The following is an 11,338-nucleotide window of genomic DNA, read 5'->3' as shown; positions in this document are numbered from 1 at the left end:
TTTCACGTCGCAGCTTTTAAGTGCTGCCCAGGGATCAGTAAAGTTGGAGGCAAGTTGGGGAGGGACCTGCGGGAGGGGGTTATCTGTTTTTCCCAGCTGTGTTCCCTGTCCCTGCTAATAACCCCCATGGGTCATTCTGCCTGGTTTGGAAAACCTGCTGACTGGCGTTAAAAATGGGCCCCACTCCTGCCCGTAGATCAGCGCCACCCCCCCAACACACGCCGCGCGCTCATCGTTAGCATGCTGCTTGTGTAATTAGGGCAGTCAGGATGGCAAAGGGCCCACCCTGTGTCCCCAAGAGCGATGGCAGTTCAGAAAAAGCACCCACCTGGTTTTGTACTGATTAATGACGGGCCCCACTAATAGCCCTGCTTAACACACGAGTTTGTCAAGATTAAGTAATTGCCTTAAACAAAAAGTGTATTATCTTTAAGGCCCCACTGATGAATGACTGGTGCCGGGAAATGGGGTGATGGATGTCTGCGACTCCCCGCCACCAACCCTCCCCCATTTGCATAAATTAAAACATGCCCTTGATTAGGATGAGGATCCCCAACAAGCACTGCAGAGGGACGGGTGGCTGAGGGCCCCGCAGTCATCTGGCTTTGGGCGTCTGGTCACTGGGGGACCCCCAAGCTGCATGTTAGCATGACGGACTCCTGGGATGGGTAGATGCCCACTGGCACGGGTGACCAGATGCCCCAGAGGGGGTCAAGATTGGGACAGGGGAACAGGAGGAAGCAACTCCATTGTAGGAAAGCTGTAGCTATCCTTAGGGGTCCTGAGCAGACCCAGAGGGCAATGGGATGGGCAGACCCAAAGAGGTCTAGATGAGTGCACGTGCACACCCTCTACATGCCCCACGTGGAGAAGTTGCTGTCATTAAAGTCACCTGTCTCTCACAGGGTTGCGGGACCCCATGGTGGCCTGGGACGAGTGGGGATCCCCAGGTGTGAAATGGGTTTAAGTGGGGTGGCATGCTCAATCTAATAGCAGCCCCGCCATAAATGGATGTTTGTCTTTGTAGGCCTCTGAGCATCCAGTTCCCAGATGTGGGACTGTACATCCATTCCCCTTCTCTAGGGCCCTTGAGTTGTTCATACTTTTTCCCTCCAGAGGACACTTTGGAAGGGACAATTCACAGAAACAGAGGGAGCTGCATGTGTTGGGGACAGGCTGGCTGGAGGGAGTGAGCCCTGGAAGGGCAGCTGGGGAGGGGGAACAGAGCTTCAAGTGGAGGATGGTAGGGCCACATTTGGGAAGAGGCCAGCAGGGCCCAGCCAGCTAGGTGCCTCCAGGTGATCTGCCTGTGGGTGAAAATGCAGAGGCTGCATTTATTCTCAAGAAGGGATGATAGGGACCATGCCACAATTCTCTGGCTTCTGGTGACTCAGGGTCCCAGAGCTGGGGAAGCCTCGCAGCCACTCTCTTGGGGATTAGATCTTTAGCACAAGCCACAGACAACAGTGCACCCCAATTCCCCACAATGGGTCAGAGACACACCTTAAGGGCAGAGGGGGAGGGGAATTTGGATGCACATCCGAAACCCCTGTCCACCTGCACCTCGCCTCTGCAGACAGTCTGCCCCGCCAGCCATAAGCCACGCAGTGCCCTATCCAGTAACTGATTCCCCTTCCTTTCTGGGCCAAAGAAGATTCCCAGACCAAGCCACCCACCCTGAATCTGCCTCCAGGCTGGAGAGACACTAGCCAGAGCCAGGAGCTGTTCCCATAACATTGGTTTCCCCCTAACCACAGCTTCAGGGAAGATGCCAAGCATGGCCCATGGGTGGGGACGGGTTGGGGCCAGATCTCAGTGGCAGAGCCTTCAAGCCTCCTTGCAAGCAGAAATAGTGCCTTCTTCCGCATTCTAGATGGGCCACAGGGCCCTTCTGCCCAACAGTTCTGGAACATGCAGAGTCTGAACCCAGCACCCTGGCTTCCTTTCTCTTTCTGGGTTCTGGGAGGGACTCTGGGCGAACTAACTACAGAGCATGAGCCTACAGGGGGAGGGCAGACCACATGCTCCAAGGACATGGGCCCTGACACGCAAGAGCGCTGGAAAGGGGTTCCCAAAGCGCTGCCCACCAGAAGGAATTTGGAATGGCACTTCCTTATTCTACCCAAGTGCGCAGGGATGAGTCACCCTGGACCCCATGGCCATGCTCCACATTCTGGTTGGTCCTGGGTACCCCGGCTCCCATGCCCAGGCCTGCTTGGGCTGAAGCCAAGCCAAAGCTGAGGGGACAGAGCCTGAACAGCATGGCTTATCACCACTGGATCATTGAAGTCCCGCTGTGGTTGTTCTCTGCCCACCTCATCGGGCCGTGGGGCAGGTTTAATGCCCTGTGCAGCATCCCACCTGAATATGAGCCAGCCATCTGGCTACCTCCCACCCCAAGAACATGAAAGAGGGGCACTAAATGGTCATGAGGGGATTGTGCCTCCTTGTCCATATTGTTCATGCTAGTAATAATATTATATTTTCATGCTCAGCAACCCAATGGTAAGAACTCAAGAGCATTTCTTTAAAAGATTTTTATGTATTTATTTAAGAGATAGAGCAAGTGGGCATGAGTGGGGGGAGGGGCAGAGGGAGAAGCCGGTTCTCTGCTGAGCAGAGAGCCCCAGAATCCTGGGATTGTGACTGAGCCGAAGGCAGATGCTTGACCCACTGAGCCACGCAAATGCCCCAGCAAGAGTATTTTTTTTTTTTTAAGTTTTATCTATTTAAGTCATCTCTACACCCAACGTAGGGCTCGAACTCACAAACCTGAGATCAAGAATTGTGTGCTCTTCCAACTGAGCCAGCCAGGCGCTCCTTAAGAGTATCTATTGAATGGGAAACACTTTTACACTGTTGGTGGGAATGCAAACTGGTGCAGCCGCTCTGGAAAACAGTATGGAACTTCCTCAAAAAGTTAAAAATAGAACTACCCTATGACCCAGCAATTGTACTACTAGGTATTTACCCAAAAGATACAAAAACACAGATTTAAAGGGGGACATGCACCCCGATGTTTATACAGGATTACCAGCTCCAAACCATGGAAAAAGCCCAAAGGTCCATTGATGGCTGAATGGATAAAGAATATATGGTATATATATACAATGGAATACTACTTGGCCATCAAAAAGAATAAAATCTTGCTATTTGCAATGACGTGGTGGAAGCTAGAGTGTATTAGGCTAAATGAAATAAGTAAATGAAATAAGTCAGGCAGAGAAAGACAAATATCCATATAATTTTACTCATATATGGAATTTAGGGGAATTTATGTGGGAAGGGGATAAAAGGAGGAGAGAGAAAGAGGCAAATCATAGAGACTTTTATGGACAGAGAACAATCTGAGGGGTGAGGTGGGTGGGGGATGGGCTGGATGAGTGATGGGGATTAATGGGGACACTTGTTGGGATGAACACAAGAGTGTTATATGTAAGGAAAGAATCACTAAATTCTACTCCCGAAAGCAATGTTACACTATACGTTAACTAACTAGAATTTAAACAAAAATTTGGAAGACAGAAGAAAAAGAGTATCTACAGAATGACATAAAATGACATTTTTTGAGTGCTTGTGCCAGGCATAATTCTGCACACTTGATGTTCATATATATTTGCTCTTCACATCAACCATATGGCGGGATGAAGGCATCCCTATCATGACCTCGTTCTACAGATGAGGACACTGAGGCTTGATGTGTATATAACTCATCCAAGATCATACAGTAACTAACCGGCAGGGAAGGATTTGAACCCTTGTCTGTGATTCTAGAGCCTGACGCTTAACCACCTTCCCAGCCTGTCCACCCGTGATGACTGTTTTATTACAGTGTGGCTGGCTGGGAATGTGGAGAAGCAGAATTCCCGAACTGTAGAAAACACACTCTTCATGGTTCTATGCAAGTCTATGCCATGGGGCTCCTTCTGCTCAGAGTTGTTAGGGGTCACGAAGCCCCCAGTTCTGTCTTCTCCATACTACAGCCTATGTGTTCAGGGCCTGGGCCCAGGCTCTGCCCTGGAGATGCAGGAAGGAAAATATCCTGTCCCTGTCTCAAAGATCTCTCAGCCAGCAGGAGACACCCAGGTTGACAGGTGACAGGCGAGCAGAGGAGAGGACCAGGAAGGCATAGGAGCTTGCCAGAGGGGAGAATGATAGGGTGACAGGCCAGATAAGTGAAGGGGATCAAGAAGTACAAACCACTAGTTATAAATTAAATAGGTCACTGGGATGAAAAGTACAGCAAATGGGGACAGAAGCAACAATATTCTCCCAATGTTGTATGGAGACAGACGGTGACGACACTTAACTGTGGCAAGCATTTTGTAACATATGTAATTGTCAAATCACTTCACTGCCTGCCTGAAACTGACATAATGTTGCACGTCAACTGTACTTCAATTCAAAAAGAGAAACAGTGGGAGTGCTCTGTGTTGTCACAGCACATGGTGGGGTAGCAGTGAAGAGTGGGGCCAGAACGTGTCCCTTCTTACACATCAAGGATAACAGACATTTAGCCTGTTGGTAATGGGGAGACACGAGGAGGTTGTAGGCAAGGGAGCAATAGGATGAGGTCTGCATTTCCCACCCAGGGCACAGCGGGTGAGGTGTGTGGACAATGCTGCAGGGAGGGAAGCGGACTCAGGAGCAGTGGGGCGAGGGGAGGGGCCTCCCTGGGTGGTGGTGGCAGAGATGGAATGGGTCATGATCAGTGTGGGCTGCAGGGCCCGTGGCACTTGGTGCCGAGCTGATGTGGGATAAATGAGGAGAGAAGCCGGTCAGGTCAAGGCATCCCAGGTGGGGCGCTAACTTGGGGTTGAAGTGGATGGTGGTGTCCCCAACTAGGAGAGGGGACCCAGGACTCAAACGCTGTTTGGAGGACCCAAAAGTGGGTGGTTTCTGACCTGCTGAGTTTGAGATACCGTGGAACATCAGCCGGCCACACCCAGGGACCAGTAGTACAAATGAGACCAGAGCTGGGGATGGCCCTTAAGGGGAGGCTGTGATCTGGGGGACACTGTGTGAGGACCGGCACCTGGAGTGAGGATGAGCTGTACAAGGCGAGTGTGTAGAGTGTGGGGGAGTGGGAGATGGGGAGACCGGGCTCCGCGCAGACCAACAGGGAGCTCAGTAGGTCACCGGAGCCCAGCAAAGGGTAGGGGGCAGGGTGAGCTGGGTGTATTCAGTGCCTGCATAGAAACTTGGGGTGGTACGGGTGGTGGTGTAGCCCACACCCTCAGCAGTCCCCGGAGACCCCAGGGAGGCAGCCAGCCCCCAACTCACAAGCACCTACCATGTGTTCAGCTCTCTGTTGCATCGCGAGTGCAAGACCAGGGGCTACGGAAGCCTGAGCCTGACTTGAAAACCCGTGTTCCCACCAAAGAGGCTTCCAGATGCAGGCAGGAAATCTTTCCTCAGCCTCAACCATGCCCCAGGCACCAGAGCAGCCACAGCACCAAAGACAGAGGCCTGTCCTAGATCAGCCTGGGCCTCTGGCAGTGATCCAGCTCCCAGAGTGAGAACTCACCCAGACTCTGGGGGTCCTGAAAGAAGATGGTTTTGGTGCTCTTCCCGACTCTGCCCCTTACTAGCTTTGTGACCCTGGGTAAGTCACACGACCTCTCTGAGCCTCAGTGTCCTTTGAGGTAACTTCCTTCCCTGGTTGGGTCACAGGCAACAGTTAAAGAGATCACAGGAATGTAACCCACTGAAACTGCGGGATGCTACGTTAAGGAACCCACCCATTCCCCTTAACAGCAGGCCGGGGTTGAGCTCCCCCTCCCCTTCTTCTTCCTCCATTCCCTCCTCCCTCCTCTTTCCTAGGAACTAAGAGCCCCCTTTTACAGCTCCTCATGCAGGCCCCAGGGGAGTCAGAGGCTGGCAGAAATGACTGCTAATACTTCCAGGCACATTTACTGAAACCTTTTGACACGGAGGATATTTTTATGAGATAAGTGCCCTGTGTCGGTATCAACTGGCAAGTTTCATTGCTCACATTTCAGTCCTGCAAAAAGCCTTTTTCAATCACTGTCCATGGCAACGATAAACTTTAATGGCTGAGGGAAAGCCTGCAGCTCTGACGCTCTCTGTCCTCCGTCCTCCTACCTCCCTGCCTCAAGCCGCTGGCTGACCTCCCTCCTCTCCCCATGGGGCCAGAGGCCCAGGCAGAGGGCCAGAGGCGGGGGGGGGGGGGCATCACCCTGACTCCCCAGACCCCTGTTTCTCAACCTCAGAGGATCACAGGCCCTGGCAGCGTATTAGAAACACCAGGGAATGAAAAGGCCAATATCAGGCCAGCTCTGCCTGAACCGAGGGAAATCTCTGGGGCGGGCTCCAGGACACCAGCATTTATAAAAGCTCCCCTGGGGATCCCACTGGGCAGCGGGTGTGGAGAACAGCTGCACTTCCTCTGGGTCACGGCCTGAGTTCCCTTGGCAGTCATGCCATGGCTCACACATGCTCACACAGACATCCTGGCCCGCACCCAGAAGTGTGTCTCTCTATCTGTCGGTGAGGGAACCAAACCCAGAGCTCATGAGGTCACACAGAAAGCCAGGAACCAATATGTCCTCTGAGCCGAGGTCCTCCCCTTCCCATCTGAATGAGTCAGGTTTGAATGAGCTTCTCAGGGGAAGAATAGCCCAGGGCTGCCTCAAAGCAGGCAAAGGTTAGCATTCAAGGAATGAACAACAAGCAAATGAATGAATGAATGGCTTCTATCTACTCATTCCACCACCTCAGTGTCCAACAGGTAAGGATGGTGTTTGGTGTTCCCTAAATGCTTGCTTTCCAGAAGATCCTAGAACATTCCAGAACTCAAGGCAAGCAGGGCCTCCGTCCATCCTCTGGGTCACTTGTGGTACCACCAGCAGAGCAGGGCCCATTGTTTATAGCTGTCCTCACAGCTCCTAAGACTGAGATGAGCCGAGGAGGGCCGCTTCCTCCCTGCTCTCTCACCACCTGCCAGGCTCTCCCCAACCTCCCCTCCCAGTAGCCCTATCCCCACACCTGTCTCAGAGGTCCCTGACTTCTCTGGGCCCCGGAGCACCCCTACTCAGACTTCTAGGGATCCTTCTCCATGGAAGGATCTCCTGCCAGGTCTCTCTCACAAGTTGTTTTGTCATAATCCTTCTGGGTCTTTTGGGACAAGGAAGCATGGGAAAAAAGGGCCAAGCAGCCAGAGGCAGGGAATGGGGAGGCTCATGGGGTCTTGGAAGGCTCATCTTCACTTGGCCATTACTACAGCCCTGTCAGTGTCTGTGTGCATGTCTTTGAGCACCTCGAGTGTGGCTAGAGGCTCTGTCATGCCCTGTACGGTGCCTGCTGCAGAAAGGGAGACAGGCAGACGACAAAGTCTGACTCTGAGGCTGGCTTATTCATCTCACACGTCCTCAGTCGACAGGTCTTTCCAGGTTGTGTCACAGTCAAAGGCTCTAGGTGGAAGGTTCTGGGGATAGTATGTCAGAACTGAGATCCCAGTTGTCTCACTGAGGCCCCTGAGGGGACAGGTCACCAGCACCAGCACCCACTACCAAAGGGCTGGTGGATAGTTAAAGGAAACTGTCTGTCTGAACCAAACCAAACCAGACCAAATCAATCTGGCTGTTTCTCCTCTGGCTGTCTGGCCCCAAATTTTGCCACTTCAATAAATCCTTCCTCTGCACCCATCTCTCGAGTCTCACTTCCCTCCCCTGCCTCAGCTTGAACCATTTATTACACACAGAGACTCAAAAGGAACAACTTTTGCAACTTCCAAATATACTCAGGAGTTCCACCTGTCGTCCCCCATCCATCAAGACAAAAAAACACCACATTTCTCCTTGGGAGATGCAAAAAAACCCAAAGAAACCAAAAAGCAAAAAAACAAAAACAAAAAAAAAAAACAAAAACAAATGTAGCATTGGGGACCAATTAAGTATTTCCTTTGAAATGCATGCGTGCCACAGATTGTTGAGGGTGAACTCCAACCTCTGAAGAAATGGGAACCAGATGCCAGGAACTAGAGGTACAAGGCATCCCACCACCACTGTCCTTTACCCAGACTCGGGGTGGGCAGCACGGACCCCGGTGGGTGGAACTGGGGTGGCTCTGACTAATGTCGTAGCCCGGGTTCACGGCACCAGCTCCAATATCCATTTTAGTCATCACCGTGACAAGAAGCGAAGGCCTCCCTGCGGCCCCACCAACACACCCTGCCTCCCAGCCTTCACTCCTTCCTGATTTTGCACACCCTCGGATTGCCAGCTTAAGCTCGAATTCCTCCTCAAGGCCTTCCTCACGTACCCAAGCCTGAAGGAAACGTGTCCCCTCTCACTTAGGGACTAGCAGCCCTGCAAAGATATAGCCCTCGATCACCGACTGACAACTGCAATTAACCAGCACTACTCCTAATTAGATTGTGGGCTCTTCTTATAAACCGTGAGTTTTCTCGGCAAGCTCTCTATAAGCAGGTGTTAAATGGCTGATAAATGTTGACCAACAATTCTTGGGCAGAGGCGGGAGCCCTGGCTTGGGGCATTTGCCAATTTCTATGGTGTAAATGCTCTCCCTGTGGCTGATTTCAAGTTGCCCATGGGCGATCAGTGAACCTGGCCTTGGCCAGTAAGGAGAATGGCTCCCACAAGCTGGCGTGAGCTGATTCCAATATGAAACAGCCAAACTGGGTCTCCACAATCCCCAGGGCGTCCTTAAGAAAGGAGATTATTTAAAAAAAAAAAAAAAAAGGAAAAGGAAAAAAAGTCTCGATTTCCTGAAAGTTAAATAATACCATTTTCCACCCGAAAAAAATTAGCACAAAATGTTTCTTAATGAGAACACACGGCGCTGGAAACGACATTACGTGGCACCCTGCTGGAGATCACTGTTAGAAAGAATTTGGTTCTAGGTCTCAAGAATCACACCCTCGGACCCCATGACCTAACCTTTTGCTCTTTTCCCAGGTAAATACCCAAGCGGTGACCGGTGCTGGCACTGAGACTCTGAACACAGCAGACCCTATAAGACCAGACGATGGTAGGCGACCTAAAGGTTCAGCAAGAGGGGAGAGGTTAAATTAAGTCTAAAGTCCACCTTCAAGAGGATACTGCCAGGATTTTATCAGAAATGATAAAAAAAGGGGTTTGCTGTGGATGCCTCCTTTGTGAAGTGGGGTTCCAGGCGCACTTTCTCCTGCAGACCCCCATTCTCTTCATGCTCACCAGAGGCCTAGCCCGGCACTGGGGATGTGGGGACCCTCCCCAGAGGACACCGCCTCTCCACCAGAGACCCGAAGTAATGGGTTGGCCAAACAGATGGGATAAATCAATGCCAAGGACGCTGTCACCCTGGGCAGTCCCGCACCATTCAATTTTCATGTGAATTTAGCAGCTCTGCATGGTTTTTAAGAACCCAATTGTATCCTGACACTTTTTAAATGATGCCTCTTCACATCCGGCCATAATTTATCTTTTACTTAGGAGCAAGCAGCTCCACTTCCATAACCATTTGAAGGGAAAGAAACACACACACACACACACACACATACACCCCAACTTCACTTAATTTACAATAGTCCACACTCAGTAAAACACGGATGACAGAGGTTTGCCAAATGTGAATTTCATGTCGGCAGCTCATTTTGGTAAGGCTTAAGTGGCTTTATTTTGAAAGAAAATACACATTTAAAAAATGTTTACAGATTGGAGTGGGGGTTGAGGGTAAGTGTGTGGGTGTGTGAGAAAGGATTCGTGCTGGTACAAACCCCCAAGGCTCAGATTTCTACCCATTAGGCAAAAAGGTTCTGTTTTCCCTTTTTACCTAAAAAAGAAAAACAGGAGTCGTTTCAAATTCTTGAAAAGTCCAAAGGAATGTAAGTGACCAGCGAGATGTTCTGCTGGGTCTTTCCTCATCCTTCTGAAGGCAGGATGCTGAGCCTGAACGGGGGAGCCGCAGACACGAGGTACCCCACCCCGATCTCTTCCACCAGCCCAAGCAAACCACCTACCAGTGCTGACTTCTACTGTTTTGAAATGACTGTCCTCACATACATCCTTTGGCTATTTTGCACTCGGGGGCTCTGAGAGTAAAAGGCAGTGGGAGGAAGGACAACAGATAATGTTTACCCAGAGCCTGGAAGGAAATAGGCACTGTCTGCCATCTTGTTTAATCCACGTGACCCCCACGGGCCAGGTTTATTGTCCCTACTGTACAAAGGAGAAACCGAGGCAGTGGGTGCTCTGTTCCTGGGTGCAGGGTCGCCCAGCTCATTGGTCGCTTGCTTTCAGAGTTCATGGAGAACATGACAGTTGGGTTCACCAAATGGAAGTGTCCTTCAGATCTGGAAATGGCCTGTCCTGGGTTTTGCTACTCCAAGTGTGGCCCAAGCGCTAGTGGCCTTGGTAACACCTGGTGTGTGTTTAGAACGAAGTGTCCTGGGCACCCCCCAGCCCATGGATTCAGACGTTCCTAGGGCCATTCACTTGAGAAGCACTGAAGGACTATTTTCTGTTAAAGAAGGAACGAGAAAAGCTTTCCAGTGACTCTAGAGTGCTGGAGACCTGAGACGTACCCTCCCACAGAGGGCCACTGTCCCCTCACTGAGCCACTTAGAATTTACTGCAGGCCCACACCTGGCTTGGACACTGGTAAGAAAAACAGCCTGGGTTTGTACTCCCTGGGCAGCCCTCGTCTCTGAAGCATATTTTTGCCGAGTACCTCGTTTAACCCTCAGGCGGCCACAAGAGAGGAGCAAGAAGGGAGGTGGGATGCCTGTAACTGACCGGTCCAGTCTGGGCCTGAGCGGAGAGCGGGTCCTCAGGCTGCCAGCGCCCAGCATCCCTGTCTCTGCTGGGGTCACACAATCGCCTCAGTTCACTGTCAGAGGTTCCCTGAGCCAGCGAGGCCTTCCAGACCCTGCGAGGGGGCTTGATCCTGCTCAGGGGCCCAGCCGGAGGCACATCAGGGAGTGGGGGGATGCTGTCCTTCCGCAGCCGCAGCCTGGGAAGTCGTGGGGATATGGGGTGGGCTGTGGGATGTGTGTGCCGTGAGTGCATGCGTGTGTATGTGTGAGAGACACACACCAAACGCATGTCCAAAAAAGGAAGCCCTCAGAAGCAAAGGCCCCAAGTGAGGAACGCGTTCTCCCTCCTCTGCCGCGGTGTTTGCTTCGAGATTACAGGGCTCTGCACAACCCATCTCCCACCAAGACGCCGGCTTGTAAAACACCAACGCACAAATGAAGCCCAGCTGCAGGCCTGCTCACAATGGGCCCGCGGAGAGAGAGCCGTCCTGGCAGCGTGCGGGAGGCCGGCCGTCTGGACGGGGTACGGGCTAAGGCCCTGGGGGTCCGGTGGACACGTGT

The sequence above is a fragment of the Lontra canadensis genome, unplaced genomic scaffold, assembly GCF_010015895.1.
Source record: "Lontra canadensis isolate GAN:19392208 unplaced genomic scaffold, GSC_riverotter_1.0 scaffold117, whole genome shotgun sequence".
NCBI lineage: Eukaryota > Metazoa > Chordata > Mammalia > Carnivora > Mustelidae > Lontra > Lontra canadensis.
This window is presented reverse-complemented; position numbering follows the sequence as displayed.